We start from the raw sequence: 20,472 nt of genomic DNA on the forward strand, positions 1-20,472 counted from the left end.
ATGGGGATTTTTAGCTTCCTGAGGCGAACCAAACTCCAAGGTGAACTCTTAGGTATTTTCTCTGTTTATGGGCAATAAAAAATGAAATGAAAGTGAAACAGACTGTTCAGGACAGGATGGAGTTGGGGCCTCTGCGACACGCTCCAGCAGTGTGTGTGTGCATGGGTGTGCACCTGCCTGCCCCCTCCCGTCCCTTTGCCTGCTGTGCTCGCTGCTGGCTACTCCTTCCCAGCCGAGGCAAAATGGTCAAGGGTGGAAGCAGCAGCAGCACAGCTCTGGCCCCCGGGGGGCACTCGGAAGGCAGCACCAGGTTTCTGTTTTTATTCAGCCATTTGTTCATTGATTCATTCATTCACTGAATACCTATTGCGTGCTTGTTGATTGGTCCTAGAAGAAGCCTTTACAGAGTGAACTGTAGGATTGGAGAAGCCCAGGTACTCACAGCTGCAATGATCTGGCTGTGATTACAGAACACCCAGGGGGGTCACAGTGCACCTCTCATCTCGTTCAGGCTCAGCCCTTCGTTCCACAGCAAACGCCGTGGCCTGGTCTGAATCACAGCCGAGTTCCTCTTTTTTTTTCTTAAAAAATTATTTTATTTTATTTGAAAGAGTTATAGAGCGAGGTAGAGACAGAGAGAGAGAGAGGTCTTCCATCTGCTGGTTCATTCCCCAAATAGCCGCAATGCCGGAGCTAGGCCGATCTGAAGCCAGGAGCCAGGAGCTTCTTCTGGGTCTCCCATGTAGATGCAGGGGCACAAGGACTTGGGGCATCCTCCACTGTTCCCAGGCCACAGCAGAGAGCTAGATTGGAAGTAGAGCAGTTGAGACTCAAACTGGCATCCATATGGGATGCCTGCAGGCCAGGGCTTTAACTCCCTGCACCACATCGATTTCTTAACCTTAGCCCCTGGGTAAGACTGAAGTACGAGGTCACACTCAGTGTCAATGTGATCTATCTTGATAAACTCCTGAATTTTAAAAAAGCCACTGCACGAGTAGTGTAATTTCATTTTATATTCTTAAATATGCAACTTTTTTTTAAATTGTGAATTGAGATTTTTGGGCTTCAGATTGGCCAGGTATCCTAAACAGATGCCACAGCACAGAGGTTGCTGTTTCCCAGGGAGTTATTGGATGCATTGATTAGGACCCTTTTTAAGCCAATCAAATGACATTTTGGAAAGCGACCCAGTAAAGCAAAATTTCCCCTTCTAGGCAGCTGAAGGGAAGTACCCGGCACTGGGTGTTTGCTCCTTCCTCACACACGTGTGTGCAGTTCAGCGGCTCAGGTGGGTGGCAAGGAAGTCCAAAGGGCTCAGAAGGCTCTTGGCCTCCAGGGGCTCACCAGCTATTTGGACGGCGAGGTGGATGGAGATGGTGAAGGCCTGTGTTTTCCTGGGTTAGTGTTGTCTGGGGAGTGTACGCAGCACACGGCAAGAGCAGTGGCGTTGGGTGCAGTTGATGGGCAGGTAGCTGATGGGGTAAAAGGAGAGGAGGAGGACGTTGTGGTTGCTGCTGGCAAGCTTTGCCTTGTTGACTGACTCAGCCGGTCTCGTGTGAGTGTGTGTGCTCGGTGCGTTCTCTAAATCAGCAGTCCGTGGCTGTGATTGTTTTATGGTTTCTGTTTCCCCTCTGCCGTCTCTGCAGATACTGAAATTATTTAATTAAGTTTAGATGCACGATGCAAACACCTACTCATTCGTGTTGACATTGTGCAATACGTGAACGATCCTCAGAGGAGCTGGCTGGGCGGGAACCTCACATTTCACCAGGCCTGATTCCCATAAGTACCTGTAGGATACCTTTTCTCTGAAAATGTCTGACTGCCTCACTGAGAAGTCTGGGGTAGGTGCCGCCTTTCCCTCTCCATTTTTGCACATAGCCTGTGAGTTGTCAGGTGACCGTGTCAGTCATTAGTCACCGTTACCTCCACTGATCACCCTTTGAAACTACTCGGAATCTTACCTTTAAACTTTTTTTTTAATACTATCTTTCACCTGGATTTCTGTTCCAGAAAATTGTTTGTGAATGGCACTGTCTGGAGCTGGGTGTGTCTTCTTGAGGTTCACAGGCTAGTGGGGGCCAGGGGAATCCTGTGGTACAAGTTTAGTGCAGATCCATACTAAGTTACTTCTGCGTTGCAATGATAGGCTTGTCCCAGTGACTCTCCTTTTAACTTCTGGCTGTGTAAGTCTATAAAGTGAGCTGAGAAATGTCCCCGCTTAGTGCAGTTTGTGCCCATGACAGAAGAGCTGATGCTCAAGGTGACTGTCCCTTTGCACTTCAGAGGGACTGACCAGAACAGCTTCCATTAGAGTCAACCGTGATACACGGCCCCTTCTCAAAAAGCCCTCAGCACTCACCCCGAGAACCCAGCAAAAGCTTTTTGTCATCAAAAGGATGAGATCTGTAGTCGCTTAAAATAAAGCTGTTGTTCTAGAAGAGCAAGTTGCATCTTTTTCTTTAGACCTAGAAGCAATCAAAGGTCTCGTAGTTAGAACCCTTCAGTCCACGAGAGGAAATATAGGGGCCCAGAGCCTCCCTGCCCGAGGTCACACCCTTTGTCAATGGGTGGGAGAGGGGGAGGTATGAAGTGGGCTCTCTTCCTGGCTGCCCTTTTCCTTTTTTCTTTTTAAAAGATTTACTTAGGGACATGTGCTGTGGCGTAGTAGGCTGAGCCTCCGCCTGCAGTGCCGGCATCCCGTATGGGTCCCGGTTCGTGTCCCGGCTGCTCCTTCTCTGGTCCAGCTCTCTGCTTATGTCTTGGGAAAGCAATGGAAGATGACCCAATGGCTTGGGCTCCTGTATCCACAGGAGAACTGGTGGAAGCTCCTGGCTCCTGGCTTCGGACTGGCCCAGCTCCTGCTGTTGCAGCCAATTGGGGAGTGAACCAGCAGCTGGAAGACACCTCTCTGTGTCTGTAACTCTGCCTCTCAAATAAATAAGTAAATATTAAAAAGAAAGAAAGAAAGATAGTGTAGGCCGGCGCCGCGGCTCACTAGGCTAATCCTCCGCCTAGCGGCGCCGGCACACCGGGTTCTAGTCCCGGTTGGGGCGCCGGATTCTGTCCCGGTTGCCCCTCTTCCAGGCCAGCTCTCTGCTGTGGCCCAGGAGTGCAGTGGAGGATGGCCCAGGTGCTTGGGCCCTGCACCCCATGGGAGACCAGGAAAAGCACCTGGCTCCTGGCTCCTGCCATCGGATCAGCGCGGTGCGCCGGCCGCAGCGCGCCGGCCGCAGCGGCCATTGGAGGGTGAACCAACGGCAAAAGGAAGACCTTTCTCTCTGTCTCTCTCTCTCACTGTCCACTCTGCCTGTCAAAAAATAAAAAAAAAAAAAAATAGAAAGAGTAATCACATGGCATTCCCCGGGGATCCCTACTAAAAAATATTTATTTATTTAGTTGAAAGGTGAGTGACTGAGAGTGGGGATAGGGGAAGACAGAGAGACAGATCGTTCAGCTTCTGGTTCACTGCCCTGAATGGCTGCAATGGCCAGGCTGGGCCAGACTGAAGCCAGGAGCCAGAGACTCTATCCTGGTCTCCCACATGGGTTTCGGGGCCCAAGTACTTGGGCCATCTTCTGCTGCTTTCTCAGGTGCTTTGGCAGATGCTGATTGGAAGCAGAGCAGCCAGAACTCGAACCAGCTGTTGCGTGTGGGATACCAGGTATGCAGGCATCGTAACACTGGCTCCTGCTCCTTGTCCCTTCCAGTGCTCTCTCTCTGCATTGGCGGTCAAGGATGCATAATGGAAGATGCTGCAAAGCCAGTTAGAAATGGTAGTCACCAGGAAAATTCTGGTTGCATGCTTCTTTACATCATACTTGATGTTAGGACAGCTGGCCTACTTGTTTGAGTGTCATTTGGTTGTGTAGAAAGTAAAAAAATAAAAACAAAACAAAACAAAAACCCCTCTTTGTACTTTGGCTTCCCACGTGGGATAGATCAGAGATTGTTAGTAGAAAAGCTGAGAGGTTGTCAGTACTCTCAGTGCACAGAGAAGTGAATTCTGTCTTTAGGAAAGGCGAAGGAGTGAAGAACTCAGGGGCTGGGGGTGGGGGGTCAGGCTTTAGAGACATGCACACATGTGCAGTAGTAGTCCAGCCTGGTGAAAAGCAAGCAGTTGACTTACAGGTATCCTAAGGGACAGTTAGGAAAATGTGTTGTGTTTTTCTTGCTGCAAAAGAAGTGAGTTGTGGAATCTTTGTTGTGGTGATCCTGTGTCTGGTGGGAGACTGCCTGCCTAGCCCATGCAGCAGGTTAACCCACCATCCCAACAGTGTGGGACTTGCAGGACAAGTCCACACTTTGTCAACTGAGAAACTGAACTCACAGCTTTCCTCCAGGAAGGCGCTTCCACAAACAGTATCAGCAGTGTTGAGACCCCTTTATCGGTATATGGGCCATGTGCAAATTCAGGATATTTTCTCTCTTGCTTGGAATTTTCCCTTAGGATTTGCCGTGTGCATCCCAACACGTGTATCCTCGCATAACGGGCTCACATATTGGAAAACAATGCTGGGCCCTGTGACAGAGGAAACCTCAGAGTTGATTCTTCCTTCAGTTCCTCCTTTAGAATAACTCCCCCATCGGTCACACGGGGCTTGAACCCTGGGAAAACCAGTGGCTTCTGCACTTGGAAACCTGGGTATGAATGTGGGGCTTCTCCATCTCCCCACCAGTCACCCCTCTTTTGTGCATGTCACCCAGTGTTAATAATCTCAGTAAACATAGCCACACGTTTCCAGATGGCTTGTGTACAAGCTCAAAGCTGCAGAGAAAGTAGAATGAGAGGATCAACTGGCACCTTGAAATTCCCGCATCAGATACTAAGTGCATTACAGAGGTGGTGGGGAAAGTATCTTCATGTTGTTGTTGCAAGTGATGCATGTTCTCCAATACCTGAAACAGATAATATAGTTGCTGTTGCTTAAATATGTATATTCCCATGAGGCCATAAGACTTCTAGTAGGAATTGCAATTATAGGGACTGGTGTTGCAATGGAGCAGGTTAATCCGCCACTTGCGATGCTGATGGTTCAAGTTCCGTTTCTGACCCAGCTTCCTGCTAATGGGCCTTTGAAGACAGCAGAAGATGGCCCAAGTGCTTGGGCCTTTGCCACCCAAGTAGGAGATCAGGATGGAGTCCCTAATTCTTGGCTTCAGTTTGGCCCAGCCCTGGCTGTTGTAGCCATTGGGGAATGAACTGGTATGTGGAAATTCTTTCTTTCTGTCTCTCCCCACTCTCTGTCACTCTGCCTTTCAACTAGCTAACTAACTAACTAACTCTTTAAAAGAGAAAGAAAAACTGTAGGATGAGTGCCATAGTCAGAGTCCAAATCCAAAATGCTCCAAAATTCACAATTTTTTCAGTGCTGACATGATTTGCTTTCTTTTTTTTCTAAAGATTAATTTTATTTCTTTGAAAAGCAGAGTTAGAGAGAGACAGAGAGAAAGATCTTTCTATCTGCTGGTTCCCTCTCCATATGGCTGCAACCACTGGAGCCGGGCCAATCCGAAGCCAGGAGCCAGGATCTTCATTGGTCTCCTTTGTGAGTGCAGGGGCCTAAGCACTTGGGCCATCTTCTACTGCATTCTCAAGCACATTAGCAGAGAGCTGGATTGGCAGTTCAGCAGCTAGGACTGAAGCCTACGCCCACATGGGATGCCGGAGCTGCAGGTGGTGGCTTAACCCGCTACACCACGAAAGCGGCCCCTGACGTGACTTTGAAAAAGTTCCAAGTTTTGGATCACTTTGGGTTTCAGGTTTTTGGATTAGGGATGCTCAACTGGTAAAGAGTATACATATCTTCTAAAACCTGGAAAAAACATGGAACTCCGGTCACAGCATTCCAGATGAGTTATTCAGCCTGCATAGGGTATATTTTGATATGAGTACTTTTATGCTTTATGAAGAGGTGGAGCACTGCGCGCCGACACAAACAGAATTCACAGAGTTGGAGTTTCAGAGTGCTAAGTACCCTCAGTGGTCATTGATTTTCCCTTTTGCATTGTACAGAGAGGAAAAGCCTGAAGCCTGCAGAGCCAGGTGCGGAGCCAGGCACAGAGGCAGCCCAGCAGCTGGCGCCTCCTCTGTCTGCAGCCCAAGTCTCCTCTGGGGAGCTGGGAAGCTGTCTCTCCTGCTGTCTGTCCAGCTCAGTCTCACAATGCCGTGCCCAGAGTAAACACGAAGAAGGGAAGGGCATGACCCTTGTATTACAGCAAGAATAGAATCCAGTAGATGCTTCTGCTTTAGCAAGAGGTGACTCCCAATCCAAACAGTGTTGTAATTTTTAAAAGATTTTTTAATTTATTTGAACGGCAGAGTTATAGAGAGACGGGGGAGAAAGAGAGAGAGAGAGAGAGAGAGAGAGGGAGAGAGAGAGAGAGAGGTCTTCTATCTGTTGGTTCACTCCCCAAATGGCCACAATGGTCAGGACTGAACCAGGCTGAAGCCAGCAGTCAGGGGTTTCTTCTGGGTCTCCCACATGAGTGCAGGTGCTCAAGAGCTTGGGCCATCTTCCACTGCTTTCCCAGGCACATTAGCTGGGAGCTGGATAGCAAGTGGAATAGCCAGGACTTGAACTGGTGCCCATATGGGATGGTGGCTTTACCTGCTGCTCCACAGCGCTGGCCCCGTAATTCTAAAATACAAGCCTGCAGCATGGTTTAGGGTTCTCTGTGTTAGATAGATTTGCTGTTTTAGTTTGCACTGACAAGGTGGCTTAAACAGCAGAGGTTAATTTTCTATTCCATTTGGAGTCTCGAAGTCCAAGATCAAGATGCTGTCAGGGTTGGTTTCTGGTGAGGCCTCTCTTTGAGGCTTGTAGCTGGCTGCCTTGTTCCTGTGCCCTCTTTGTGCACACTCAGGAGTGGGGAGAATTGATGCTATGATGTTTCTTCCTTTTCTTTCCTTTTTAAAAAGCTTTATTTATTTGAAAGATGGAGTTAGGCTGGCGCTGCGGCTCAATAGGCTAATCTTCCACCTGTGGCACCGGCACACTGGGTTCTAGTCCCGGTCGAGGTGCCAGATTCTGTCCCGGTTGCTCCTCTTCCAGTCCAGCTCTCTGCTGTGGCCCGGGAGTGCAGTGGAGGATGGCCCGAGCGCTTGGGCCCTGCACCCGCATGGGAGACCAGAAGAAGCACCTGGCTCCTGGCTTCAGATCAGTGCGGTTCACCGGCCGCAGCGGCCATTGAGGGGTGAACCAATGGAAAAGGAAAACCTTTCTCTCTCTCTGTGTGTGTCTCTCTCTCTCACTGTCCACTCTGACTGTCCAAAAAAAAAAAAAAAAAAAAGGAGTTAGGGAGAGATCTTCCATACTCTGGTTCCTAACAGCCAGGACTGGGCCAGGCTGAAGCCAGGAGCCGGGAGCATCTTCCAGGTCTCCCACGTGGCATGTGTACAGGGGCCCAAGCACTTAGACTATCTTGCGCTGCTTTCCCAGGTGCATTAGCAGGAAGCTGCATCAGAAGTGGCGCAGCTGGGATTTGAACCGGCGCCAATATGGTAGGTATGCCTACGACGTCACAGGATGCAGCTTAACCCGCTACACCACAGCGCTATCCCCCCTTCCTTTTCTTAGGACAGCAGTGGGGCCGGCGTTGTGGTACAGCAATTTAAGCCACCTCCTGCAATGCCAGAATCCCATATGCACGACACTTCAAGTTCTAGCTGCTCCACTTTTAATCCAGCTCCCTGTTACTGCACCTGGGAAGGCAGCAGAAGATGGCCATGTAATTGGGCTCTTGCACCCATGAGGAAGTCCTGGCTAAGGTCCTGGCTCCTGGCTTCTTCTTGGCCCAGCCCTGGGTCATTGTAGCTATATGGGGAGAGAATCAGTGGATGGAAGATCTCTCTCTCTCTTTCTCTCTTTCCCTCTACATCTTTCTCTGCAATTGCCTTTCAAATAAAAATGAAATTAAACAAAAAGGGCATCAGTGTCATTGGATTATAGTCCTACCCTGTGACCTCCCTACATAATCCTAATTATCTCCCCAAAGGCCTTATCTCCAGAGGGATTAGGGCTTCACCCTATGAATTTTGGGGAGGGGTACTGTGGGGATATATTGCTAGTAAATGATGCAATAAGAGACAACTGAACAGCAAAAAGAGATGATTTCCTCGTCGTGTTGGCACAGGCACCCTGATCTTAGTGGTCAGCTGAGGCTGCCTCTCGACACGTCCTCTGCAATCTCTGGAGGGCTGGGACCTCCTGAGCACACAGTAGAAGGAGCAGTGTAGGGGGACAAGCAGCCCTGTTTCCCCATGCCCCTGCCTGTTCCCCCTGCACTGCTCTGACTCCGGCCGTGTGAGCAGGTGATTGCATTGAGGCCGAGTGCTCTGCAGGGCCTGGGAAAGTGAGGGGCAAACACTGCTCTGCTGGCCTTTTGTGTTAGGGACCTGACCTTGCCTGGGCCCCGGGGGTGGGGAGTGGGCCGTGGTGCAGGTGTCTGGTGCCGACACCATGCAGTGTCGCTGGCTTCTCTACTCAGCCTTCTTTCTCCTAAGCTTGTCCCAGAGAAGTTCCTGGAAGGGCCTCATTGCTTCTTTTTGGGAGGGCTAAGAAGAACCGGCCGTGAGGCGAGGGCTCCAGTGGCAGCAGGGTAAGGGCCCTTGGTGTGTTTATTGCAGCCACAGGTAGCCAAGGTCATTCACTCTGACCTTGATTGCTGAAGGGAGCAAGGGGCACGTACCCTGTTGCATTTTAATGAGGGCTCCAAACTGGTGGTTTCTCTTCGGAGATCTCGTTTGAGCTCATGTTCCTAAGGCCACAGACATCTCTTGTCATCAGGGGTGGAGTGTGCAGTGTGGGGAGGAAGAAAGTGTGGTGACCTGGGAGCTGGCCACCAGCACTCACTGCGAAACCAGCTGGTGGCCAGCTGCGCGAGGAGCTTACCTTTCAGCGTCTGACTCCTCCACTGTGTGTGCTGTGAGGAATGCGGGTGGTTTTTCTGATTTTCTGTCCTCAGGCTAGGCTGTGTTGGAGTTGTCCAACAGCTGAAGAGGAAGTTGGGTCCAGCACCTGGCCAGCGTGTTCAGAGGGAATTGGTGTGAGGGGGTGGGGGAGAGATCTTTTTTTTTTTTCTTTTCTTTTTTTTGACAGGCAGAGTTAGACAGTGAGAGAGAGACAGAAAGGTCTTCCTTTTTCTGCTGGTTCATCCCCCAAGTGGCCGCTACGGCCAGGTGCTTCCTCCTGGTCTCCCATGCGGGTGCAGGGCCCAAGCACTTGGGCCATCCTCCACTGCACTCCCAGGCCACAGTAGAGAGCTGGCCTGGAAGAGGGGCAACTGGGACACAATCTGGCGCCCCAACCGGGACTAGAACCCGGTGTGCCGGTGCCGCAAGGCAGAGGATTAGCCTAGTGAGCCGCGAGGCGGGCCGGGGAGAGATCTTAGAGGTGAGGCACCTGGCTTTATAAATGCCACCAGTTTCCTCCCTCTCTTGGGAATTCTTTTTTAAAGATTTATTTATTTATTTGAAAAGCAGAGATACAGAGAAGGGGAGAGAGAGAGAGAGAGAGATGGAAGTGAAATTGGAAGGGACCTTTACTCAAAATTTTGAGGGTCTTGCCGTATATTTAGCTAAGAATTCTAAGTACCGGCTGCTTATAAATGAAACAGGCAGCATGGTACAGTTTTTAGCATTTATTCAGTGAGAGAAATACGCAGGAAAGTGAGGGCTTTATTTAGGGGAGAAAGAAGTCTAGAAACTAAGTTGGGTCCACACCAGGCAGAGAGCAGGCCGGGAGCCATGTGGAACAAGCATGCGGCATGAAAAGCAGAGGCAGAGTGGCGCCAAAAGGCCTCGCGTCCGAAGGTTCTGGACAACAAGGGGGAGGGCCCACTGTGCCCCAAGAGTGGTTACGTAGTCTGATTGGCAAGTGGGCGCACAGGTGAGGCCAGGTAGGGGTGTGAGATCACAAAAGCGGCAGGGCAAAGGCCTGGTCTCCAGCTCACAAATCTAATCAGTTTAGTCCTGTCTGCCTGCCTGAATCAGAGGAAGGGGGAGAGAGAGACAGCTTCCATCCTCTGGTTCACTCCCCAGATGGCTGCAAGCCAGGAGCTGGGAGGTTCTTCCTCTGGGTCTCTCATGTGGGTGCAGGGGCCCAAGTACTTAGACCATCGTTTGCCACTTTTCTAGTTGCATTAGCAGGGAGCTAGATTGGAAGTGGAGCAGCTGGGACTCGAACCGGCACCTGTATGGGATGCTGGCACTGTAGGCAGATGCTTAACCTGTTACACCACAGTCCTGGCCCTGGGATTCTGTTCTTTTCTTTTTTAAAGATTTATTTATCTGAAAGGCAGAATCACAGAGAGGGAGCGATTAGGCAGGAAGAGAGCTTCCATCTGCTGTTTCACTTTCCAGATGGCTGCAGTGGTCGGGACAGAAGCCTGGAGCCAGCACCTCCATCCGGGTCTCGAACTTGGGTGGCCGGGACCCAACACTTGGGCCATCTTCTGTCACTTTCCCAGGTGCATTAGCAGGGAGCTGGATTGGAAGCAGAGCAGCTAGGATGCCAGCCTTGCAGGAGGTGGCTTAAGTGTTATACCATAAAGGTCCCCTCTTGGGGATTCTTAATGCACAATGTGTTGGAGACCTTAGGTCCTGTGCTCAATAAAACCTTAGTGTCCTTTAACCTAGAATTTCTTACACTTGTCTGAACCAAGAACACACTTTTCCCATAGATTTGTTAGGTCCCAAGGAACTGGAGCTGGTCCAGATGCCCTTGAAGGAAAGAGACCTCCTGCTGGAGCATGGGGGAGTTTGGAGAAAGGGGTAGTTTAGATTTGAGGTGGGGTGGGGGTGGGGGTGGGGGATTGTTCTTGAAACTGGGCTTCTACTCCAAATGGTAAAATTAAATCCTGTGGGCACCCTCTGCATCCACAGTGCAAACAGGGACCTGGGGAGAGATATTAACCTGCCGCCGCCGCACCCGCTCGTGTGAGAGAGAGGGTTACAACTTGTTCTCAGGGTGCCAAGGGCAGTGGCCTGAAAGGACCACACATCTTTTCCCTGTTCTTTCCTTAGCAGAGGGCAAGTTTCTTCAAGGCAATGTTCTTTCTAACCTAAATTTGTCAAAACTTTGTCCACATTGCTGCTGCTCATCCACCCATGGGGTGGTGCTCAAGAGGATGGATTTCCTCTGTCTCTTTCCTTGGGGTGTACCCAGTCACTAGGGGTCCCTGCTCTCATGACCCCCCACTCCTGTCTCTGACCCTCCTAGATAAGTACATACAAAAGTGATTATGTTTAGAAGCTGAAGCATTTGAATACATCAGATGCTTTTGCCCAGCCCTCCAATAAAGGCTGCAGTTATTTTAACAACAGCAACACAAATCCTGCAGTCTTCAGCTATTTCTGGCGGGGGACTGGTAATTAGCATGCCATTTGTAATTCATCACTGTCTCTGGCTGTTTGTTTCCTGTTCCAAGGCCGCCCAGTTTGGGAGACTGGGTTTATTTCATTTGGAAATGTGATTTTGTGGAGACCTCTAAAATGCCTTCATGGGATTAATAGTTTTGGTTTTTTTTTTTTTTAGCCAGAGTTTGCCCAGCTTGGTGTCTGCAGCTCAGCAATTAGTTTGCAGCAGTTCTGGGCAGGGAGGGTATCAGCTTGCTAGCATGGTGTTTAGTTTTGGCGAACACTGTTAAAGCCGCTACTTCCAGAAGGATTGACAGTTCCCCCGGGGAAAGTACTGCTCCGGAGGACCGAGAGGTTTGGGGACAGGTGGGAGACGTGGCTGGTTTCGCCTGTTCCAGCATTAGCCATAGAGGTATTTTCCATTGCTAGTGTACCTTCTTGTGTGCACAGAGGCCCAGTACAGATGAGGGCCTTTCCTGGAATTACGATTGCCCTTAGAGAAGGGAAACTGTTGGCATGGGTGAGTGGGAAGGCTCCCCGGCGGCCCCCCAGGCCCCCTGGGTCAGGCCTGGGCCCCTCTCCAGCTGCAGAGGAAGAGGGAACTATGCAGTCACCCTGGCTGTTCGGAGTGCGGGGCCTGCTGCTGACTGTAAAGTGAGACCTTGGCCGTGGTCCAAAAGGAAAGCTTTTGGTTCCTTCTTTTCAGAAAGATTTATTGGGGGCAGTCTTTAATGAATAGACTAATTTTCTAGATTTCTTCAGCGCCCCGGGATCGCCTCGTCCTAGCTGCTCTGTCGACCCCAGCCTTGCCAACCATGCAGGCACCAGGAGGGCTGGAGCGCAGCGTGGTGGAGCTGGTGCCACAGTGAAGTAGGCAGGCGTACAGGCTAAAATTGATTAGGTTTGGAGCTGGAAGACCACGCCTTCACCACACCCCTGTGTGACCTCACACCCTACCTGATACTTTCATCAAGCCCCTGTGTGACCTCATCACCCTACCTGGTCACACCTGGGTGCCCAGCAGCCAATCAGGTTAATTAACCACTCCCCTTTGGAAGTGGGTTAAAAGCCTGGGACACAGTGTGTTCAGCGCTTCTCTTTTCCCTGGCCTCTTGCCAGGAGGGGGCTTGCTGTAGCCCTGCGCCTCCCAAAGGCCACGTGCCCTAGGCTTCCTGGCCTAGTTGCTCCTCCACGTGGCTGGTTCCTGGTGCTCGGTATGAACCCAGATTTCCTCTGTCTCTTAAATAAAGCTTTGTGGCTGGTTCCTGGTACTCGGTATGAACCCAGATTCACCTCTCTCTCTTAAATAAAGCTCTCACTCTCCTATGCACCTTTTGCACTAAATAAAAGCTTAAAATGTACCATGCAGCCTTGTTTATCTGTGCTGGTATTTAGAATTCTTCTCTAAATATTAGGCAAAAACCCTCTTGGGCTTATTAATATTGGGGGGTTTATTAATAAGCATATGGTGAACTCATATGGCACCCCAAATTCCGGTAGCATATGTGGCATCCCAGATAGCACTTCTGGGGAACTCTAAGGGGCCACATTTTTGTATAAATTTTAGGGGGTCATCTCTGATTTCATATGGCGACCACGAAGGGACAGCATTCAGCACCTGGGCCCTTGGTGCTGGGTGGACCCAGGTGTCACCACTTACTGCCCTGTCTTCTTATTTGCACAGAGGGGGCAATAGATGAACTTAACTTTCTGAAGACTTTGCTTTTGAAGAGTAAAAATGGGAGCCATTATATACATGAGCTAAACCTTTTAAAGTTATCTCTTGACCTTCACTCCCCCAAAAAGAGGAAGCTAAAACAGTTATCATCCCTCCAACCCCCAAAATAAGGCTTTCTTTTGACGGAGAAGCTTGGGTATTTGTCGGTGGCTCTCTTGGCACAAGGGATTAGAGAGCTGGGCAGTTGGCTCTTATAGCTAAAGAATCAAAGTGATCCTAACTGACCCGCAAAATACAGAGATAAGAAGGAACCAGGGCTGGTGCTGTGGCACAGTAGGTAAAGCCTCCACTCATGGTGCTGGCATCCCATATGGGCAGCAGTTTGAGCCCTGGCTGCTCCATTTCTGATCCAGCTCCCTGCTGATGTGCCTGGAAAAGCAGTGGAGGATGGCCCAAGTGCTTGGGCCCCTGCACCCACATGGGAGACCTGGATTCTTCTCCTGGCTTCAGAATGGCCATTTTAGGAGTAAGCCAGCAGATGGAAGACCTCTTTCTGTAACTCTGCCTCTCAAATAAATAAATAAATACAATCTTTAAAAAAACAAACAAACAGAAGGAACCAGCTTATATTCTCCCCCGGGGCCAAGGAGGGGTGCACAGACTGTGGTGGGAAGCAGTGAAAGCCACTGCAGTTTGTCACCAGGGGAGAAGTCATTTCTGGAAGCTGAGGCACAGTCAACAACTGGAAGGATGTGAGTGCTGTCCTTGCACCATGCAAGGGTCTACCAGGTCTGCCTTCCAGGAGGGCAGTGGTCATCCTGGTCTCTGGGACAAAGCATTTCCTGCCAGGACCTCTGGGCCACTCTGAGGCTTCCACAGGCAGGGCCAGTCTTGGTCAGGTCAAGGAATCAGACCTTCAGTGTTCCTGGAGGTCTGCTTCCTCTCATTATCCCCGCCTGGGGGCGACCCCTCTGTGTGATGGTGTGGGTGTGCGGAACAGGCAAGGAGAGAGAGGGAAGAGGAGGAGTGTGGTTTGCTAAGGCCTGCGGAGCTCCCAGTTGATCTGAACCACCAAGCACCACGTGGTGTAGACCACAGAGGTCGGGGCTGTCTCACTGCCAGGGCTGGATCTCTACTGACACTGGGCCTGCGCGGCAGGGCTGGTTTCCTGGGCAGGGGCCTGCTCATGCTCACCCCCGGGGAGCCCCAGGCGGGTTTGTGCTGCCCAGGCAGAGGGCCAGACCCCCTGCCAAAGTCCTAGGGGAGAGGCCTGGAAAGGTGGTTGGTTGCCTTTTAGGCAGAGTGGTGAGATCGTCTGATTAAAGCCAGAGGCATCTGGCCTCAGCAGCCGCCCCTTTTTAGGTTCAACCCAGCGCAGGTTTAGGAACACAGAATCCACCACTTTAGTTCCAGATCGTGACATTCTGGGACAAGTTCCAGTTTCTGGACCTGCTTGTCGTGGACATGCACTTGAGGATAGACGATTGTTCAGCCCAGCGCTGGGAGGGGATATTAAAGATCCTGCCTTGGGGGGGGGGGGGAGGGTATAGTGGGAAAAGGAATCAGCCAAGGCAGGCAGACTCGCAGGCCTTGCACCTTAGCTTGCTGGGAGAGTCTGGTAAGAAGGAACATGTTATGTGTCCTGCTGTTAAAAAATTACTGTTATTTCATTTTTTTGATAAATAGAAATCAGTTATGAAAAGGTATTGATTCATGAGTCTACTGTGGTGCACTCTCTCTGCAATCCTGTTCATTCCTCATATATCTTTTTAGAATTTCTATCTGAAAATTAAAAAATGTGTTATTAGCTATCCCCTCCCCCTCCCGCTTACCCGAAATATGTCATATCCATTTTCCTGCACTTGCTTTACTACTTCAAATGTCTTGGAGATCCTTCTACATCCTTGCCTCTTTCTTTACCATTGTCTGGTGTCCCACTTAATAGCTGTACCATCATTTATTTAAATAGTCCCCTTTGGTGAACATTTGACTTACTTCCGAATTTTGCTTTTACAATGAATAAAATATTTCACTTTTCACTTAATTTTAACACACACACCGAGCAAGGGTACCTTTAGGATAAGTGTATGCACTTGTAGCTTGGGCTGACGTTGCTGAGTTGGCCTTCCTCAGGTTGGACTGGCGACTGGTGAGGGGGCCTCTTGCACCACATCCTCACCTGTAGATCGTGTGACCACATTTCTGGAGTTTACCAACGCGCTGGGTAGAAAATGGTACCTAAGCGTGGTGTGAATTTGCATTTCTCTCAGTACAAGGGAGGTTGCGTGTCTCGTGTGATTGTGGACTGGTTAACTTCTCGTGGCTTTTCAGCTCTGTGTGTATTGGGAAAACAGACTTTGTGATAACACTTGCACATACTGTCTCCAAGTTTTTGTTAAGTTTGTTCTTGCATTTGTCTTTTAACTCTGATTTTTGCCAGGTTGAAGGAGGTTTTTGATGTTTATGTGGTCATATGTATCAGTCTTGCATTTGTGGTTTCTGGATGTTGAGTCATACTTAGGAATGGAGTTTCCAGCACAGCTATTAAACCAGATGGTTGTTTAGAATTCCCCAATTTTAAAGATTCTCTTGGTTTCTGTCTCTTAGATTCCGGAGACAGCTGGAAAAGGAAAGCCCAAAATGACACGTTATTCAAATTATATTTGCTTTTTGTTTCATGTATTTTGCTTTGATCCTGTCATCATGTCATTATTATTTTGTCCTCGTCACTGTTTATTTAAAATAATATGATGTACTTAACTACAATTTCCCATTTTTCGTAACTGGAAAGAGATTGCAGTGGCTGTTTCCAAAGAGGAAAAACTAAAGGCATTTTCTCAGTGAGGGTGGATGAGACTCCTCAGAGCCCTGCCCTTGGCCCTGGGGCCTGGGAGTGACGTGGCCCTGCTTTCCACGTACCCCTGGCACGGACCGTAGGGTGTTGTGGGAGAGACATTCAGCTTTGCTGGCAGGTGGGGCACAGCTCCCAGGGTGTCCGTCCGGAAGACCTCAGGATACCGGTAGCAGATGCCTGTCAGGTGGCCTTGGATGGGGTTGACAGGGCTAGTGAAGATCGAATTCTAAAGAGATTGTTTGCTGTGGACTCTGGTTCCAATTTCTCTTGTAAGTGATTTTCCAAGGCACAAGGCCTGCTATGTTTATTACTTCCAGAATTGTTTTTCTCTGTGTGAACTGAGGATTAGGGGGTTGGTTTGTGTTTGGAGAGGAGTCCCACAGTGCACAGCACCCCATCTCCCATGGGTGGTACAGCTCTCTTAATAGTCATGAATTAAAGATGTCAAAGATCTTTCTGTTTCTTTTTTAAATATTTATTTTATTTATTTGAAAGGCAGAGTTAAAGAGAGAGGGAGAGGGAGAGAGCGAGAGAGAGGGAAAGAGAGAGAGAGAGAGAGAGAGATCTTCCATCCTCTGGTTCATTCCCCAAGTGGTTACAATGGCCAGGGTCGGGCCGGGCTGAAGCCAGGTACCAGGAGCTTCTTCTAGGTCTCCCTTGTTGGTTCCAGGGCCCAGGTACTTGGGCCATGCTCTGCTGTTTTCCCCTGCACAGCAGCAGGGAGCTGGATCGGAAGTGGAGCAGCTGGGACTCGAACTAGCTCCCAAACAGGATGCTGGTGTTGCAGGCAGCGGCTTAACCTACCAAGCCTTGAAACCAGCCCCAAGACCTTTTCATTTAAGCAATTAGAGTCATCTGGTAAACTGCTTAGCGTGATCACTTAGAATGAGATTTTATGGTGGTGCGTCTTTGTGGAAGGAAGTACATGGCTGAGAGTGGGTCTGGAGGGCCTGGCGAGTGATGCAGGAGAGTAGGGAGAGAGGCCCTTCTGATGACTGCATTTAAGACAGAAAGTGCTGGCCGGGTCCCACACCTGTATTTCTGAAAACTGATTTGATGCAGACATGGTCTATCCTAGTGGAGCTGTTGTCCGCTTGTAGTCTGCTTGTACCGGGCATTATTTTCATTGACTGTAGTGAAGCTGTCTTGCCATGCATTTCTGTTAGCTGATGGCAGACTTACCTATATCTTTTAAGCAAATGCCGTGACAAAGGAAGTGAGGTGATTTCTCAGCCTTAGGCCTCAAAATCCTGCCGTAGAAGAACCAACACTGAGTACTGTGCACAGTTGGGTGTTAGCTGCAGAGTTGCTGGTTACACAGGCACGGGTGAATGGCCTGTGGGTTTCTACTTCGTCTTCTCTTCCTCCTGTCTTCCCACTGATTGCCATTCATCGTTCCTTCTCAGGTGAGAACATTCAGGTAAAGTCAGTAAAATTCAGGCCACATGATTTTGCTGAGGTTGGTGCCTTAGACAGCAACAGCTTTTAGGAGACCAGTGGCGGACGAGGTGATGACCTTTGTGGACATCAGGGATGATGGTCAGGGAGGGACCAGGAGAATGGGGCCTGGGCACTGTGGGGTGACAAGCAGGTGTTGTCAGTGTTTCTGAGAGGCCAAATAAGATGGGGATCGAATGATAGTCATAGGATTTGGAAATTAGAAGACATTCTAGAACTTATTTTAGAATTTATTTTTATTAAAAAAATCTTTTTATTTATTTGAAAGAGGCAGAGACATTCAGAAATCTCCCATCTGCTTGTTCACTCCTCAGATACTTGCAACAGTCAGGACTGGGCCAGGCTGAAGCCAGGAGCCAAGAACTCAGTTTGGGTGGCAGGAATTCAACTACCTGAGCCATCGCTGCTGCCTCCTATGGAACACATTAGCAGGAGGCTGGAATTTAGGAGTGGAGCCTGGACTTGAACCCAGGCACTGTGATACAGGATGTGGGTGTTTCTAGCAGTGTCTTAACCTCTGTGCCACATGCTCTCCATCCGAATTGTTCTTTCTCAGAGTAGTTTAAGAAGCCCGGCTGTGGGCTGAGAGGTGAACATTCTGCTCAGATTTCGTGAGTTCCTTCCCCACAGACACTATTGAATGGGAAGGCCGACCCGCGGGAAACCGTTGTGCATTTAAGAGTTGTGTGTGCCCAATGACCCACCCTATAAATTGTCAGAAAAGTTGTACTTGTTGGATCTGCTGGTGTGATATGCAGTTCTTACATGACTCCCTGAACGACAAATGATAAAATGTAATTGTTTTATTTATTTATTTTAAAGATTTATTTATTTGAAAGTCAGAGTTACACAGAGTAAGGAGAGGCAGAGAGAGAGAGAAAGAGAGAGAGAGAGAGAGAGAGTCTTCCATCCACTGGTTGACTCCCCAGTTGGCCACAATGGTTGGAGCTGCGCCGATCCAAAGCCAGGAGCCAGGAGCCAGGAGCTTCCTCTGGGTCTTCCCATGAAGGTGCAGGGGTCCTGGACTTGGGCCATCTTCTACTGCTTTCTCAGGCCATAGCAGAGAGCTGGATAGGAAGTGGAGCAGCTGGGTCTTGAACCAGTGCCCATATGGGATGCTGGCACTGCAGGCAGCAGCTTTACCCATTACGCCACAGCGCCGGCCCCAATTGTAATTGTTTTAAAACAATATTTTATGCTGAGATATCAGGATACCCAGGAGTACATTGTTGAGACGGATGGTGGACATTGTCCTTTTGTGACTGAAGCCATGTGGTCTTTATTCCACAGGGTCTGCCTTCTCCAGAGAATTCCATCACTGAATTTAAAACAGTTGATAGGACAATAATGCAATCCTTTAATGGTGCATCAGGACAAAGGATAGAGCCGGGTGAATGGCTAAGAGTTAGTATTCGTAGTCTGGAGGCTGGCCTCCCACACTTCTTTAGTATCAGAGCCGAGAGAGGAGATATTATTGGTAGGCCTGCTTGGGCTTGCAGTTGGATAAAGGAAAAGAACAGAGCTGTGTTTAGTGTGATGACAGTGTGATCAAAAAGAAAAAGAAAAAAAAAAAAAAAACCATGGTTCTTGGGCTCAGTGTCGTCTGATCAGAGAAGCCCGCAGCACTGGTGTGCGGTAGCCCTCTCAGGCCTGGGCAAAGCCCATTTGTCCCCCTTTAAGGAGGGGTGGGGAGAGGGGAGGCAGCCGCAGCTGGGTGGGTCCTTTCTCAACCACTTGACTCCTCGGTCTTCTCCCCGTCCTGACCTTAGCTCCTCCCTGCTGAGTCTGAGCTTTCCAAGCTTCATTGCCTGTTTCCATCTGCAATAACAGCTTCCAGATGGGCTCTGACCTTCAGTTCAGTTTTGTGTTTTGTCATGTTTTGGTTTATATTATTTACAGTGGGCCGTCTGAGAAATATTTTCCTTTAATCTGCAAGTTAAAGTTATATTTACTTGTCCTTGCTTTCAAACTCTTCTTGGGCAATTTTGCAGAGTCAGACTTTGCTTAAGGAAATGAGTTGGAAGTATTGGAAAGACGCAGGCTCTAGAACCAGAGAACGCTGCTCCTTAGCATTGCTGTGGCCCTAGGGAAAGTCTTGGACTTACTGAGTGTCAGTTCTATTCTCTGCCTTCAAGGGCTATTGTAAAGGTAAGGATCACTTAAAAGCTATGGCTGTCACTGGGAAAAGCAGAGGATTGGTAGGATCTTCCTTGTTTTGTATTTCAGATAAATCCATTGATCCATCCACCCATTGATCCATCCATCCATCCATCCTTCCTTCCATCCATCCACTCACCTACTGAGTCAGCCAGAGCTTATTAGCTGTTTCCTGGATGCCAGGCTGTATAATGGGTAGGATATAAAAATAAATACAATTCCATCCCACCATCCATAAGCCACAGAACGAATTGACTTCAGTGTTTTTCAGGGTGGAGCAGCAGAGTCCTCGGGGCCCTCCTGACACCCTGCTTACAGATGCCAGCCTGCATGTGTCCTGGTGGCAGTGCTGGGAGGTGGCAAGAAGATCTGATGTCACCCCGGGTCTTGGCTTTCATGGACTTACAGGGACTGTGCTCTTTTTGGCTGTAGGTGGCATTGGTGGCACTGGCCAGCATCATCCTCAGAAATCCAGCCGTGTTGATGATGCTGTCAGCTGGTTATTCCAGTGTTCTGGGTGGAGAACTTTCAGAATCATTGTGACAGAGGTCTACAGAAGCCTGGCCATGCCCGCTGACTTCCTTGTTGTCCTTTTTAGGGAAGGTGGTGGATGATCCTGGATGTGGAGAGAGTGCTCACAGGTCTGAGTCCTAGGGGAGGTTCTTTTTTTTTTTTTTTTTTTTTTATTTGACAGGTAGAGTTAGTGAGAGAGAGAGATAGAAAGGTCTTCCTTTTGTTGGTTCACCCCCCAAATGGCCGCTACGGCCAACGCGCTGCACCAATCCGAAGCCATGAGCCAGGTGCTTCCTCCTGGTCTCCCATTCGGGTGCAGGACCCAAGCACTTGGGCCATCCTCCACTGCCCTCCCGGGCCACAGCAGAGAGCTGGACTCGAAGAGGAGCAACTGGGACTAGAACCTGGTGCCCATATGGGATGCTGGCGCCACAGGCGGAGGGTTAACCA

At 49.5% G+C, this 20,472-nt stretch overlaps 1 protein-coding gene and 1 long non-coding RNA gene across 2 annotated transcripts in view; one reads left to right on the forward strand and one right to left on the reverse strand.

The window, feature by feature from the left end:
* The window catches only part of LOC127492483 (translation initiation factor IF-2), a 178,499-nt gene that overhangs the window by 82,294 nt on the left and 75,733 nt on the right, over positions 1 to 20,472 (forward strand). The window lies entirely within an intron of this gene.
* Positions 576 to 20,074, reverse strand: LOC138844061 (uncharacterized). The gene is made up of 2 exons (XR_011379453.1): positions 19,649 to 20,074; positions 576 to 15,660 (listed from the first exon to the last, which is right to left on the reverse strand). It is a non-coding gene; the product is annotated as an uncharacterized lncRNA (long non-coding RNA).

The sequence above is a fragment of the Oryctolagus cuniculus genome, chromosome 10, assembly GCF_964237555.1.
Source record: "Oryctolagus cuniculus chromosome 10, mOryCun1.1, whole genome shotgun sequence".
NCBI classification, from domain to species: domain Eukaryota; kingdom Metazoa; phylum Chordata; class Mammalia; order Lagomorpha; family Leporidae; genus Oryctolagus; species Oryctolagus cuniculus.